This window comes from Xenopus tropicalis, chromosome 1, assembly GCF_000004195.4.
Source record: "Xenopus tropicalis strain Nigerian chromosome 1, UCB_Xtro_10.0, whole genome shotgun sequence".
NCBI lineage: Eukaryota > Metazoa > Chordata > Amphibia > Anura > Pipidae > Xenopus > Xenopus tropicalis.
The window spans coordinates 170,082,984-170,099,124 of record NC_030677.2 but is presented as its reverse complement, the minus strand read 5'-3'; the positions used below and the strand labels follow the sequence as shown (position 1 = coordinate 170,099,124).

The window sequence follows — 16,141 nt, the reverse complement described above, 5'->3', positions numbered from 1 at the left end:
TTGTTTTAAACAGCAACATCCAAGATTATGTGAGGGAGAGAAATGATGAAAATGATTATTATTATATGTCCGTGTGCAAGATGGGCTGGAGGGCCTGATTTAATTCTGGGCATCCAATGGAGGATTAAGGGATAATTAAACCTTTAAAATAAGTTCATGTAAATTATTCAGAGTGTTATTAGAAGTGCGTTTGCAATTTACATTCATTATTTTTTTTAAGATTCAAAATATTAAGGAAAACATTTACCGTTAATATAATGAATTTTGTAACAGCAGCGCCACCTGCTGGTCAGGACTGTTCTGATGTTACTCTGTTAAAGAAAGATGTGAGAAAAGTTATGTGAGGTTCCTCAGGTGGTGGAACATCAGAACAGTTGGCGTTTCCTTATTTCTGACAAGTTCCTTGACTGGAATTATGATCAGAAACTGACCAGCAGGTGTGGCTGTTGTAATAAAATCTATTATATTAACAGTACATCTTTTTCTAAATGCCCCGGAATCTTTAAAAAAATAAATAAATAATGAATGTAAATTGCAAACCTGGTCTAAGCCCTAATGTTTATGATCAGTTTTACAATAACTTATTTTAAAAGTTTACAAATCTTAAAAGAGGGGCTTCACCTTTAGCTTAATGGTTAATATGCTATAGAATATTTCTAGCAACTTTGCAATTGGTCTATGTTTTCTTAAACAGTTGTTAAATTGAATTTCAATTAAAAATAAATCTTGGTATATATTATTTATTATATATCTATGTATTATATATTGATATAATAGATTGATATACTCTAAAATCTTCCAAGGAGATAACCCTTGCCCAAATTAGGAGTTAGGGAGTCAGGTATTATTGGATCCTGGGTCCTGGTTGTAAGCAAAGAGAGATTCCAGAAGGAACATGAGACAAATAGAAGCCTTGGGTTATGCAAGGACCTTTATGGAAAGTGACCACTGGAAAGGACTGAAGGAAGCAATTAGGTGCAATTGCCCTTGGTGAGCATGGGCATGGTAGGGCTAGCCTTTGCCCCCTCTACCATAGCTACTTGGATATATCTTATAGTAGGAAGTAAGAAAATATATCAGGAGAAGTAAGAAAGTTGTTTAATACTGATACAAGCTGTTGTTATATGTCTAATAGCTAATGAATTATTTGATAGATTCAATATTGCTGTGATAGTTTAGTGATGTAGTTCATACTTCAGAAACCTTTAAGTTTCCAAACTGTTAAAAAAAATGTGCGGGGCATTACCTGCTCTTTTAATGACTGACCTAAACTAACATCTAATAAGAGAATCTGATTGGCTGTTGGTGACTTCGCCCATTTTTAAAGATTAAAACTACAGTCCCGTAGTGACCAACTGTGAAAAGTTTGGGGACCCTGGTGTTAATACTGTGAGAATGGCAGCAGGTTGGATTTCCCCTTTGAAAGTCAATAGGTAAAATCTGATTGGCTGTTGGTGGCTTTGCCCACTTCTTTTAAAACTTGAATATATAGTCACCCATTGACTGACTGTGCAAAGCTTGGGAATCCTGGCATCAAACCAATAAAATTCAGTAGGTGAAATCTGATTGGCTTGGTTGATGAAAAAAAAAAATGGTGTCCCCCTCCTCCGCCGGACATTTCAGCTAAATTCATGTGTAGAAGTAAAGGTGAGGCAGCGGTGGGGGCATAGCTCTCTCATACCTCCCAACATTTGAAAAATGTATAGAGGGACAAAAAGTAATGCCGCTGTCAATTTTTTGACCATGCCCATTTTTGCGACCACACCCCCTAAATACCACTCCCATTTTACTAAATTTGTCAGGTTATTTAAAGTTTGAACACATTTCTGGAGGTTTGGGGGGTTGTTTTATGTGTTATTACAGTTTTGTTAATGCAGGTGAAATTGCCCTTTAAGCTGCAAGTCTCAGTGACCCCAAGAGACCTGTTTAGCTTATTAGTTACAATTGTATCTCAGTGGAGTGCAGGTGAAGCTTGATTAACTTTATGGGCTCTCTGCCAAAAGCCCACTTATTTAATTAAGTCTGAGAAACAATGTATCTAAGTGCAGGTGAAACTTAATAGGATTTCTGGGCTTTCTGCCAAAAGCTACTTTTTAATTAAATTTGTATCTTTTTTAGCGTTCAGTGCAGGAGATCAAAGGGAAATGAGTAACTTTACAGTAAGAATCCTGGAATGTGGGTTGAGCTGTTAAAAGAGGGACTGTCCCGCAAAAATCGGGACAGTTGGGAGGCATGAGCTTTCTGTGGCAATGGCTTGCACTCAGTACATAAACATAGGAAGCCAAAGGGGGCAGTCCGGTCAGATCCAGTGCCTAGAGCAACATTGGACAAAAATACAGCCCTGCTTGTGCTAAAAAGGCAGTCTGGCTAGTAACATGGCGCTTAGTGGTTACCACTGCTGCATTAAAGTGGTGGGGTTCTGAAATCTTTTCTAGCGTGTAGGAAGTTTGTTTGTTCTGCTGGTTTATGCATTGGTACTATGGTTTCTTTCCAAAGAAAGAATAAATTCCTTTTCACCATGTGCTAAATGTATAGGGCTTGTGCTAAAAAAAACTTTTGGCCTGTTTTTGTAATTAGGAAATATCTGTGTTTTCTGTTTGGGTTTTTGCCAGAACAAAATTTTTCAGAAATTTTACCTAAAAATAAACTTTTTTTGAAAATAACTCCCATATTTTATTAAGGTTTATTAAAAAATTTTTGGCAAAAAAAAAATTCGGCAGGTTTGATCTATCGAGTACCATTAAGTCCTATGGCGGCTTAGAATAGTAGAGGAATAGAATAGTCAGTGACAGCCTGTCCTTTACACATTGTCAAGGGGAAGTTAACCCAATCATTGTTTTCTGTTTCACCCAGTTTCAAGGGGAAGTTAATTCTATCATTGTTTTCTATTTCACTTGTTATTGTTCGACATGTTATTGTTTTCCAAGAATGAGCCCCAATGCTCCTAAAATAGCTGCTGGAGCAATTCCTGTTTGGAAAAAATAAAGAGGATTCATTTAAATCCGTTTAAATTAGAATTTTTCGACTTTTAACAATACTTTCAGCTCGAAAAATGTGTGATTTTCGAAAACATTTTTGTATGACCATAAACAGCATTATCGTGACATTTTATAAATACAACAACAATCGAGTTTAATTCAAATGTATACAATGTCGAGTTTATATGATTTTGAAATCCAGAAAAAAACTAATTTTAGAAAATCAGCCCCTTACTGTACAGAGCTGTGTACCATGTCAGCACTATATAGAGAATAACAATATCCATCAGTTTTCTACTGATACAGCAGGCTGGTGATTAAATCATTACAAATATGGATTGTGCTTTTGTACTTTCTAGTTTTCTACATTGTTGTATATGAAACTAAAGCAAAGCTTACTGCTCAGCATTCAGCATGTAGTGTATATACACAGTAAGATGTTTTCCTTTATACATAAGCCTAAAGATCATCACGTTTATGTCTGAATTCATACTGGTTTCCCCTTACCATTACATTAGACTTGCTGATTGGCCTGCAAATCTGCAGGAAGAATCCAATGTTTCTTCTTTGTCAATATGATGAAGTCATTTTCAGAAGATAAATTCATTATTTCTTAAGAAATATCCCCAGATTTACTCTGCCTGTATATTTTATAGAGAATATTACATTTTAACTATACCTCTTATTTATTAGGTGTGCAGATTAAGTAATTGCGCACTATTAAATTATAAGTGCACTAATAATTTGCCGTGGTATTATGAAATACCGTGGCATAAATTGTATAAAATAAAAACTGTCTGAACTGTATGCAGATAACTTCTGTGGTTATATTTCAGCCCTTAATAATGTAAGAATTCATATCCCAGGCTGTCACATAAACTGGATTTGACATTAGTCAATGTAAAGTGCAACAGTGCATAGAAAGGGAAGAGAGTTTCCCATACTTTAAAGGGCTTATTAAAGATCAGTAGGAAATATACTTCAGAGTATGAAGAAAAGTAGAACAGGAGGCCAAGCCCTGAAGCTTAAGGTGGAAAGCTGATGTGTAATGTTACAAAGGTCTTAGGATGCTTGGAGCAAATGTTCTGCTGGACTCGTTGAGACAAATACTGTAAATGATTCAAGCAATTTCAGAGGAAAATTGGCCACAGTCACAAAGAAATAAAGAATCTCTGGCATCAGTATTATGTTCTACCTGCACATTTCTGCAAGAAAGAGTTTTGACAGAGTTGGACACTTGGGGCTTCCGTCCGAGATCTTGTTATTTGGCCTAATTCCCCTTGGCCCTCAGCTCACTGTGCAGTTAAAAATAAAAAGTAAAGTGAATGCCATTTGCATTTAGTCAATGAAAGGTAGATTTATCAAAAAATAAATTTCAAAGCTTTTTTTTTTTTCTCTCGAAAACTGAAAATCTTTAATATCCACTTATTTATTAAAAAACTTGAGTGCTGAAAACTTGACTGCATAAAAACATGAAAAAAACAACCATAATGCAGTAAATTCACATTTTCATTGAACCATTTTCAAATGACTGAATAAAACTCTCATTGACTTCTAAATGAACTCGCCAGGTTTTAGATGCAATAAAAGAGAAATAAGAGAGTCCAAGTTCTGCACAGGCTAGTAAGTAAGCCCCCATAGCACCCAGGTCCGTGACAGCCACTGCTGTGGGTTCTATGTGCTATATACAAATAGGGCAGGCCCCACCTATGCATCTGGCATACATGGCAAGAGCTTTACTTCACAAAAAAAAAAAAAAAGTATGAGGTCAAGATTTAGTAGGATCTGCTTCTTTATTTAATGTATCATAATTACAATACTATTTATTTCTACGAATACAGTAATTGAATACAGAACATCTGTGAAAATATATGTAAATATATATAAAAGGCACATTTTGATTGGATGGTTATTTTTTTTTAAATACTTTAAACTATTTTTATCCTTGATGTTGTTTATTTCTTAAAGCTAGGCCTAAATATATATATGGTCTTTGGAATGGCTCTTATAACAGGATACAATGTGGTGTGTTTATTCTTAATAAATTTTGCCAGCAGTTATTATGGGGTTGCAATTTTAAGTGACTATGGCAAGCCTTGGAAAACTAGAGGGGTTGTTTAAATGGAATACAACAATGTTTTTTTCCACAATGCAGTGTTTTGCCATAATTAAAACAAAATTGCATTTGTGAGGGGGCATGCCCCTGACACAATTCAAAGTGAATAAAACACAGTTGCACTGAAAATTTTCCAAATGCCATCACTTTTATTGCCCGCCAGGCGCAAGTGTGCTGCAGCAATTTACATAGGTCACTGTTGGAACCCTGGAGCTACTACCACCTTTGGAGGTGGTAGTAGCTCCAGGGATCCCCTGTGTTAATAGGTGTAATGCACACATTTCAGAACGGGGGTAGGACGAACCAAGCTCAACTATACAGAAGTGCAAGGAGCAGCGTTTGGCACAAGTTCCTTTAATGATTGGTAGTTATTTTGCACAATGACCCCTTAGTTCTTCATTTTTAAACATAATGACTACAGTAGTTATAAAGCAGATGTTTTTTTCTGTCCTCATATCTTATTGCTGTGGGTGAATACATATTGCTTTTTTGTTAACCCAGGAAAGTAAAGTGCAGAAAAACTCATCCCCGTATCAAGTGACACAGATATATGTAGCAGTGCTTAAGCCCAATTTAGGTGACTCCTCATTGTCTAATTTAAAGGTATGCTGGAGTCTAAATAATTAGCTCTTTCTGCAAGACAGTTTACCCAAAGTTAGATTAATTATCTCAAAAAGAACATTTAGATAAAGAACTTTCTTTGCAGCAAGTAAAAATGAAACCCACGAAAGTGAAGTATTAATTGTTCATATTTTCAGCTTTTATGTGTAATGTTCATGAAGTGCCTATTTCTCAGAGCCCTTTATTTTAATCGTACTACTCTTAATGAAGATCAAAAGTCCCTGAGCATTTAGAGTATAATTAGGTTTTGACTGGCTGAAGCTGTATGAGATGTGTGTGTGTATAAGCCTTGCAAAATTCATTTTATGTGTATTTAATTAACGTACGCAATTGCCTTTTGGAGAAAAACATTCTTCCTGGTATCACTGACATTTTATGCGCAGCAGATAATAAAGATATGTTTTTATTAGAACCACAGCATACATGTGTGTAACGAGACATGTTATAACAAAAAAAAACAAACCACAATTTTTCAGTGAACGTGGGGTTGGTCTACACACTTAGGGGCTGATTTACTTACCCACGAACGGGTCGAATGGAGTCCGATTGCGTTTTTTTCGTATGTTTTGCGATTTTTTCGGATTCTTTACGAATTTTTCGGATCCAATACGATTTTTGCGTAAAAACGCGAGTTTTCCTATCCATTACGAAAGTTGCGTAAAAAGTTGCGCATCTTGCGTAGCGTTAAAACTTACGCGAAAAATGCGCAACTTTTCGCGTAAGTTTTAACGCTACGCAAAATGCGCAACTTTTTACGCAACTTTCGTAATGGATACGAAAAACTCGCGTTTTTACGCAAAAATCGTATTGGATCCGAAAAATTCGTACAGAATCCGAAAAAATCGCAAAACATACGAAAAAGTCGCAAAATATTCGTTTTCAAGTCGGAACTTTTCCAATTCGGGTCGGATTCGTGGGTTAGTAAATCAGCCCCTAAGTATGACCTTCCCCAGTAATGAAAAGAAAACAAGTTATAAACATATGGAGACGTCAGACAAAGTGTTTTTTGTTATAGGCACATTAGATTAAAGACTTTCCTCTACCACTCCTTCCCTTCTGCTGGAAACATCAATTGTGTTGAATCAAGGTGCTCTGATTGAAGGGTTATGTCCGGCTAGCTCCTCAGCCATGTACCAAGTAGTGAATCTAAATACATAGAACATTTCTTGTACTGTAGATGTTGGAAAGATAGCAGGTGAATGTATTTACCCAGGTAGTAATAAAAACTTACTTCTTTACATAACTCTATTAAGATTAGCCCCTAGCCAGTCCATGGCATAGGCAGAGTCAAGTTTTGTGATCATAGTGTCTAAAGGTGGGGTGGCAGAGATTAGGCTTGCCAATTGCTTATCTTCTTTCCAAATATTTTGGGTATATTGCCCACAATAGTGTAGCCTGTATATTGACACCTAACTTAGTTTTAAAATAGAGAATGACAGGGATCTGAAATCTAGGACATAAAATAGACAAAGCATAGAAAAATATGCTTCCTGATAGGAGTCCAATTTGCCATAAGACTAATACTGACCAAATATGAAGATTATTTTACAAGACCTACTCTATGTTTGCTACTCTGCAAACTGACCTCAGTCCTTTCCCATTTCCAATAGTGTGGGTGCTTTAATATGGAGGCAGAGTGAACATGTTAACGCAATTCATTAAGGTACTTGCATCAAAACATACTCCTGCACTTCCACATAGTTGGTAAAATGTCCATCCAACTTCTTTTGATGAACATTGTGGATCTAGTAATGCTGGGCAACTCCAAATTTGCCACCACCTGGACCTTGCAGTAGCTCATAAAAACCCTCACATAAAAACCCACAGCCAGTTGCATCAATAAATGAACCAGATTTGTGCCCAGACGCAACTACGATTTTGACTGCATGTTCCAAAAGCCACTAAGCCACTATCCCATACCCCTCTTGAAATTTGTTGTCTGATTTTTTATATTGATTTGAAATGTCTGATTTTTTATATTGATGCCAGTTGCATCAATAAATGAACCAGATTTGTGCCCAGATGCAACTACGATTTTGACTGCATGTTCCAAAAGCCACTAAGCCACTATCCCATACCCCTCTTGAAATTTGTTGTCTGATTTTTTATATATGAAACTATTTGAGGCATTCCATTGTAAAGCATAATTGAACTTTGCCATTAATAGGGTGCCTACCTGTTGTAATCAGGCAAACCTGGGAACACTCTGTTGGACTGGTGGAAGAGACTGGGAAACCTGGTACCTTACTGCAGACTAAATTTAAAAAAAGGCATCTTTGCATAAAGTGGTTTTATTTACAAGACGAGTATAATATGATGATAAAAATTACTCTTCAATTCTAGTAGTTAAATTTTTACTTTTCATGCTATTTTAATGCTCATTTTCCCTTCTTGTATAATTTATGATAAAAATGTATAGTTAATCTCAAGAAAAAAATCATAGTACAGTAGTTACGTAGTTAAGATACTGAAAAGCAGCAGTAACCCTCATACCTCCAGGAACACCAACAGACAGTATTTATGGATAGTCATGGGGATCTTTAGTGTTAAGCAAAAAAAAAAAACCCAGCATTAACACTCTTAGCATAATGAACACCACAAGGCAGTGTTTAGAAATATTCATGGGGATTTTTTGTATTAAGTAGAAAGGGCAAGGAAAATGCAGAATTTTACATAAAATGTAATCTTGTTATGGATATTCGTTCACAGTGTTTAGCTAATGCCAAATCTTGTAAGAAATGGTAACTCAGTACTGATATTGCTAAGCCATTTATTCCTTGTAGCAAGTCACGAAGTCAAAATAGACAAGTTTAATGTGTAATGTTTTGGTAGGTTATTTCAGGTTTTTCCTGCGTAAAGTTAAATGCCCAGATTGGCTACAGCTTCATTCTAGGCTTATCCATTTCATACAGGCATACATAGACACAAAGAGAAAAAAATTGTTACAAAGGGTACCATCTTGTAAAAAGTGCGTAAGATTCTGAGAAATGTCTTATTTTCTCTCTAAATCAGGGACTGGCCATCCGGTTGTGCCTCCCCCCCCCCCCCCGGGTTCAGGCCCTGCTCTAAATGCAGGATGATTGCTCATATCATTTAATCACTGCAAGTTAGTGGCTTGGTGTCTGTGATGCTAAATGTCAAATATACCTCTTTAACGGAGTAAATTCAGCACTTCTTTGTCTAAATGCATTAAGAATGGCAAAATAAAATAATAATGAGAATTCAAGTCATTAATATGGGTATTACAAGGACAAATTATCATTTCAGAATGACAAGTGCATCTTACTGTAAAGAAAGAAAGATTTAGAATATAGAGACAGATATGAAATTAAAAGGGTATAGTTTATGCAGCAAAGTCCTTCAGGTCCAGAACTTGGTAAAATGACTTTTAGAGTCCATTCTCCACTTAAATTCCAGTTTGCTCCTGCTTGGCCCTCGTCCCCTTTATGTTCAGGCTGTAGAGCAGACAGAATAATGGTGCCTACTGGTGCAACCTACTGCTGGTAATGCACTTTAAAATCGTATAGGGAACTTGTCATATTGGTACACAGCAACCCAACTATTACAGACTCTTTTAGACACCAGTCTAACTCTAAATTACAAAGAGGTCATAGTGAATAGCTGGATCAAGGGGTTCTTGATTAATAGCAATGTTTGTCCATTAACTTTTTAACACTATTCAGTTGAATAAATGTCCTTATGAATAAACTGTATATAGATGTTTAGACCAGGGTTTTTCGTTCTTAACATGATGTGCAATGCATTACTGCAAATGTGTGTATATGAATATATTTGCTGACCAGTTGCTGTTAAAGTTCACTTGCTGTGTGTGTGTTAGTTACCTGCTGGAGTCAAATAAAGGGTAGCGTCACATGCACCTCACTACATATACAGCTGTTCCTGAGGTTGGAACAGGGCAAATTATGTAGGAGAGAAGTAAAAGTGGAGGATAAATATATAAATGAGGACAGTGCTAAGGCATATAACCAGTATAAATTATTCCCTTGAAATTTATCGGTCACGCTAGCAGAAGTTACACTCCTATTGCAAGTAGGAAACCTCAGAACACTGGGCCAGAGAAAATAATAAAAACAGCTGGGGACATTACGTATAATTTGCTCAATAATTTGAGAAATACATGAAAAAATTAACTGGTTACTGTGGTGGAGGCTATGCCTTTGCCACAAGGTTTCAAATAATTTGACAGGGGAAAATACTGGACATGAATAAAAAATACTCCTAGGCATAAAGTAAGTATACAAAATGTATTAAAAAAACACAAGGTGCCATATCTTTGGGAAACAAGAGGCTCTTAAAACCACAGGACTAGTCATTAATCTTAAAAAAACAATGGAAGAAATGTAATTTTCAAATATAAGCATATTTCCGCTAACTTTGCCTGAAAAGTGATGCAGTGATGCATTTCATGTCCATAACTTGTCTATTCTTCACACCTACAGCCCAGTAATTTGATTAGATAAAGGGATGAAATAGCATCCTCTTTCTAAGAGAATGAGTTTGGAAATACAATAGATAAGTTAGGTAATATGTTGCAGGAGGGGTGTGTTTTTGGGAGACATAGGACTGGGACAGTGGCTCCTGATCCACATTAGTGGAATTAGAAACCACCCTAAGGGTAAAGACACAGGGGGTATTACTCGCCTCAACTCATATATTCATTTATGGCAGCTAAATCCGCGATTAGTTGCTGCTACTGAGCTTTTATTAAAAGCTGCAGCAACTAATCTCCCTGTGTGTGTTTTCGCCTTAAGGAAAAGGAAATCTTTCACTAATGAAGGGGGTCCCCGGAGACCAACATTTCTCCCATTATTGCCCTTTGGACTCTATGCAACATGGAAGTTCTTTAATGACTTGAGGTATACCAGCCTGTTTGTGGCTAGGCCACAAATGGAATAACTGTGAGGCACTTCTTTCAGAAGGCGTTGTACTGCAAACTTATGTCTTAAGACTGCCCCATCATCTTGTACTAATTACTTATTAAAATTAGATGATTAGAAAATCATATCCCTGACCTCTAAGTCCCCTTGCCTAATAAATATACAGTATAATGACGTATGGCTCAAGAAGGCCTGTTACATATGTCACTATTACTTGCACTGTACCACAGCAATGTTCTATTATAGGTACAGTACATGTCAGATTCACTTTAATGTGCGGCTCCAGTATTCAAAGGCAGGGTCTCCAGGGCAGCTTATCATGCATTAACATTTCTTTTGTAAGCAGCTTAATGGTTTGGTTTTGACAAGCGGGTGAAGAGCCCTTTTCTGCCAGTGCCATTTATCTGCATGGCGTAACTCAATGAGCGTTCCTTGTCAGCCAGCACCATAGATTTTACAATCTACAGCAGGCAAGAGGTTAAAACCACACATACAAATTTGGGGAAAAACTGATTCCAACGCCACTTTCTTAAAAGAAAGGCCTGCGTTTGTCTGACCTTTCTTTTTCTATACAGTTGTCTGCCTAGTCTAATGGAAAATGTTTTTGATGCTACTGCAATTAATTTTTTCTGAGTTATCAGTCTCTTGAGAATGAAAAGCGATTTAACAGGAGAAAAGATACAAGTGATTAAACATCTTTCTGCTTTTTGCAGATAAGAATTTGTATCTTTGATGGAATAAACAACTTCTGTTTATACAGTTATGCATACAGATTTATTATTTTTCCTCTTATCAAATGTTCTATCTGCATTGTGGAATACATTGGGTTGTTATGCTATGCAGTTCCTGCAAATGTTATTGCCTGCCCCAGTGGGACTATAGGAACAGTTTGTTACAAAACAAAACAGATGAAGAATTTGCTTCAGCTTTGATCATGGCATTTTGAGTAATCAGGGAATGTACTTACCCAATAACAGTGGTAGATTCATTGATGTCAATTTTGTAGTGCTGATTAGGTTGACCCAAAATCAAAGGAAGGTTCAAGCTGCAAAAAACATTACAGTTTAGAGGAAATGGATGGTCATGATCACCATGACGTAAGAATGACTTCTTGGTTAGTGCAACTTAAACTTCTATAAGCACAAAACAGGGAAGCTGCATATACAGCGAGGCACAGGAGGTGGGCCTCAGGGCACAATGAGCCAATTTAAAAAGGGCCAAGCTGCAAAATGCAAAAAACATGCTGCTTTGCTTCCATTTCCACATCTGCCTTTTAAAAGAGAAGTGTTGGATAACTAATTGTTATTAAGCCCATGGGACTTCAATAAATTCAATAAAAGTAAGAGTTTATTAATAATTATTAGTTAGGAAGTAATCATGATGGTTTTATAGTTTATATTAGCAGATGATAAACTTCAGTTGCTCTTTGCTGCTTCACTGCAAGTTGGAGTTATATCAAACCCTCTTCGTCTCCAGCAGCTGATATTATGCAAACAGGGCAAATTTGGTCATCCTATCAGCAGAACAATGATCAGGTAACCAGTAACAGTTATCCCTGACTCCTCTGCTGAAATATTCAGCTGCCTGAACTGGTCGGAGCTGCATGTTACTACTGCTTGGCTTTGGGCTAATAGCACATGCTGGTGGAGAAACCGCCTCCTATTCATTAAATGCATCTTACCATTTTCCTAGAGTTGTACCAAATACGTGCCAAGTTATCCATATGTAAAGGTTGTGGGAGGACTCATTAATCCATATAGCTCAGTCTGTGTTGTAGAGGATGTGGCAGAGAGGTAAGTATGTTGTACATTTTTGGATATAAGGCCCTTTTGGGGTAAGCACTTTTAGTGCCAAAGATTCAAATGCTGTAGGAGAGTTTTACTTAGCGTGCGAAGCATATGGCTTTATAAAATGGTGGACTTAATGGTATTCAAACAGCTTTATGTTTATCTGTGATTGGCTCTCTTGTATCACCAGGAATGAGAGAATTGTATTTGTCCTAATAGATCAAGGACTAAAGGGAATTGGGATTTAGCACATCTGGAGTAAAAAAGTGCGCCTGGTTGAAAGTTTGGATTATTGAAATATGTAGTGATCAAGGGGCCTTCAGATATCAATTTATGGTTACGCTTGCTAAAGCAGCTAAATCCTACAGCTATAAATAGAAATTGTTATTCAACGTATACCACACACAATGGCACAGTAACCCAGTTTTACTCAAATACTATGGGCACAGCAAGCAAAGCTACCACACTACTGAATATACTATACATTTCTTAAGAGCTAATTGAAAATCATTAACTAATTCCTCTGCTAATAATGAGTTTTTATGGTGAATATCATAAAATGCATAACTATGGCTGAGATCAATAATTATTATGATATTCATTTAACGCTCTGTAAATGTAATAAATGTCTCAATTACCTCAATGACCTAATAAATATTTCCTAGTGGCCAGCCCATCAGTGGGGTGACAATGCCTGTAAGAGTGTGTTTGTGCTTGCATGTTCATTGTATCCATAGGGAGTTGTGATGGTGCAATGAGCAGTGCTCACATGTCCAAGGGAACTCTGTAATCAACTGTTCTGAGCAGGGATTAAGTACTGGGCTCTCAAGGTCCTGTGTCTCTGTTTCTCAGTTCTTTTCAAACCTGAATGAAGTGCAAAGAAGTATCACAACAAGGAATGCCCAGGTCCTGCCCAGGTGTTGCCCTTTCTGTATTTTTTCCTTGGAGCATGAAAAGTTGGTACTAAAAGCAAAAAGTGCAGCTCCCAGAGGGTCAGGTAAATTCTACACTCTGCACCTTGCCCCTATTAATTAACCCTAGGGTGTACTGGTATAACAAGGGAAATGTTTAGTTCAGATCAAGGAGACATATTACTATTTCAGTAGAAGTTTTATTAAATATCAAATAAACACTAGAAATTCTGCAAATAATCCCAAAGAGCTCCAAGAAAATCCCATTTACATGGGTTTGTCCTATAGACTAAAGTTCACCCACTGGGTTTAAAGCAGAAGCCAGGATAATAACTGATCAGATTCCCAACTACAGAACGGTTTCACCCTTCTTGGAGCTCATCAGTGCAGTGCAGGATTTTCTGATCAGCGCCAGGGATGTGGATCCACAGAGTAATCAAAAGGGTTAAGGAGGTCCTAGCTTCTGCTCATTTGAACTAGTTCCCAGAATTCCTTGTGTTTATTTGCATATGTATGAGGCAGTCTCCTCAACCCAATTGAATTAGCATTAAATCTGATTTGTTGTGTTGGGCCTTTTCTACTGCTCTGTCAAACCTTCCATCAAACAAACAAAAAAAATAAATAAAAAAACCAAAAAGCATATTGTATACAAGGAAAGCACGTCTGAAAATGGTTGCCAAAAAAATGGAAGAGTAAAAAAACGTATTTATCAATGCTCATAATTTTTTTGTGATTTTTTTTCCACTTTGGAGAAAATTAATCAGTGGGCTTGGTATTTATGACCCCACAATAAATATTCAAATATTGAGGTCAATTGTATGATTCAAAGAAGCCATAAAACAGTAAAACTTCATGATACAATAATACCCCCTCAAGCGATAAATGAATGAACCAGTGCGTTTCTATATGTAAGAAGCCCACCGCTTGTGAATCACAGGTTTCTTTTCTTCAGACACCTACACACCATGTTGTACAGAACAGCTTGCAGGATGCTTCATGAAATCACATTAATAATCTGAACTGAATTGGAAGGAATATCTAATATTCATAGAGAGTTGAATAATTTAGGTAAGTAGACAGAATTGTGTTTATAATGAATTGTCACTTCCTTATTATAAATGGGGTCAGCTTTGAGGGGATCTTTAATAATGCATCTTGTTTGATCCACGTAAAGCAGGATCATTAGCACCAGCCCCAAGCTGATCAGGGGGATCACTGCAACTTACCAGTAACATTTGTGGAGCTCTTTACCCTTGTAAGGATGTGCACTGTGTAAGCCATGCCTTGAAGTTACAAGGGATGCTGTGCTGAATGTTTTCTAAGCCGAGTTGGCACAGAGCCCTGCATTCACCTGCTGAATACAGTGTTTTATATGTTTTACAGCACTGTATTCATGAGGGGTTAGAGTAGGTGTTCTCCACTCCTTCCCCTACCCTTTAACATGTGCATCATTCAGGCTGAAATAGAGCCCTGAACTAAGCAACACTTAGGGGCACATTTACTAATCCTCCTCGTAATGATCGGTATTTTGCGACTTTTTCGCGAATTGTCGCAATTTTTTTGAGCGCTCAATACGAAAAAGTTGCGACAATTTGCGAAAGTCATAATGGCTATGCAAAAGTCGCAACAATTTGCGCAAGTCGTAACGGCTACGAAAAAGTCGCGACGGTGACGAAAAAATCGCAAAAAATACGAAAAAGTCGCAAAGTGTTCGTTTCCAATCCGATTTTTTCCCATTCGGATTCGTGGATTAGTAAATCAGCCCCTAACTGTACCTCTACTGAAAAAAGTGCTCACCACTGAATTTTAAACCATTAGGCAGGGGTGCAATGAGGCTGTAGCCACAAAATATAGACAGCAACAAGCTGCCCCTCTGCACACACCCATTATCAATATGTATAAGACATTAAGACATTCTGTGAATTAAGCTTACAAACAATGCCCTCCACTTTAAGCAAAACAGAGATTATCTGTCCATATATTGCAATATACCTTAAATTGGGCAACTATGTCAAAGTCCCCGGTCTGGCCAGTCCTAAACTCAGTTTTATCTGATTCATTAATCCTACTGCTTCGATATACATTTAACAAAGGGACTGAGTTTTACCTGCAACTTGCTTGCTTTCAAGGTTAAAACCCCCAAATGGTTGCCCTTTTATTGGCTCCACTGCGATCACCTGACTGTAGCTGGGAAGGGTGGGGAGCTACAACATGGAGCTGGCCAGGGGAAGTTGTGCTCACCACTAAATTTAAACCATTGGGTGAGGGTGCAATGAGGTTGTGGCCCCACAACAGGGTAGATTTATTAAAATGTGATAGAAGTGTTTTTAGATCATAGATCACAACTATTCATTACTATGGGATTTTTAGAAGGGTATTTATCAAATGGTGAACTCTAATTATTGCCCATTAATAAATACAATTCTAAAAATACCATAGGAAGGATTAGAAAATGGGCATATACAGTATTTCTGTGGTGAGCTCTAATCTCACATTTTGATAATTGTGCCCCAGTGTACATATTGGCATGTCCGAAGTGACAGAAAACTAGAACCACAAGTTTCAGGATAATTTGCATCAAAATTGGCCAATTTAGTAGGCACTGCTATTATGTTGCAATTGGGAGGAAAACAGAAACATTGTGGTTATTTATGTGGTGATTTGTGTCAGATTCTGTGCTTTACATATTGCACTTGCTTTATAAATGAGCCTTGATGTGTTATGGTGAGCACAGCAGAAAACACAATCGAATAAGTCAGGCAGAATGCTGCTCTTGTGTGTAATACATGTTTATTGGGATACATAGAGCGCAACACAATGTTTTCTTGGT

At 37.1% G+C, this 16,141-nt stretch overlaps 1 protein-coding gene and 1 long non-coding RNA gene across 4 annotated transcripts in view; one reads left to right on the top strand and one right to left on the bottom strand.

Annotated features, from left to right (window-relative positions):
* LOC105948047 overlaps positions 1 to 16,141 on the bottom strand; it is a 321,644-nt gene that overhangs the window by 216,023 nt on the left and 89,480 nt on the right. For 2 of the 3 annotated variants that reach the window (XR_004220414.1, XR_001923855.2), the window contains one exon: positions 11,581 to 11,658. This is a non-coding gene — a long non-coding RNA (uncharacterized LOC105948047). Of the gene's footprint in view, positions 1 to 8,762; positions 9,171 to 11,580; positions 11,659 to 16,141 lie in introns of those variants that run through there. The other variant, XR_004220415.1, reaches the window with a different exon arrangement.
* The window catches only part of prr16 (proline rich 16), a 173,923-nt gene that overhangs the window by 135,098 nt on the left and 22,684 nt on the right, over positions 1 to 16,141 (top strand). The gene's annotated exons all lie outside the window — the stretch shown is intronic.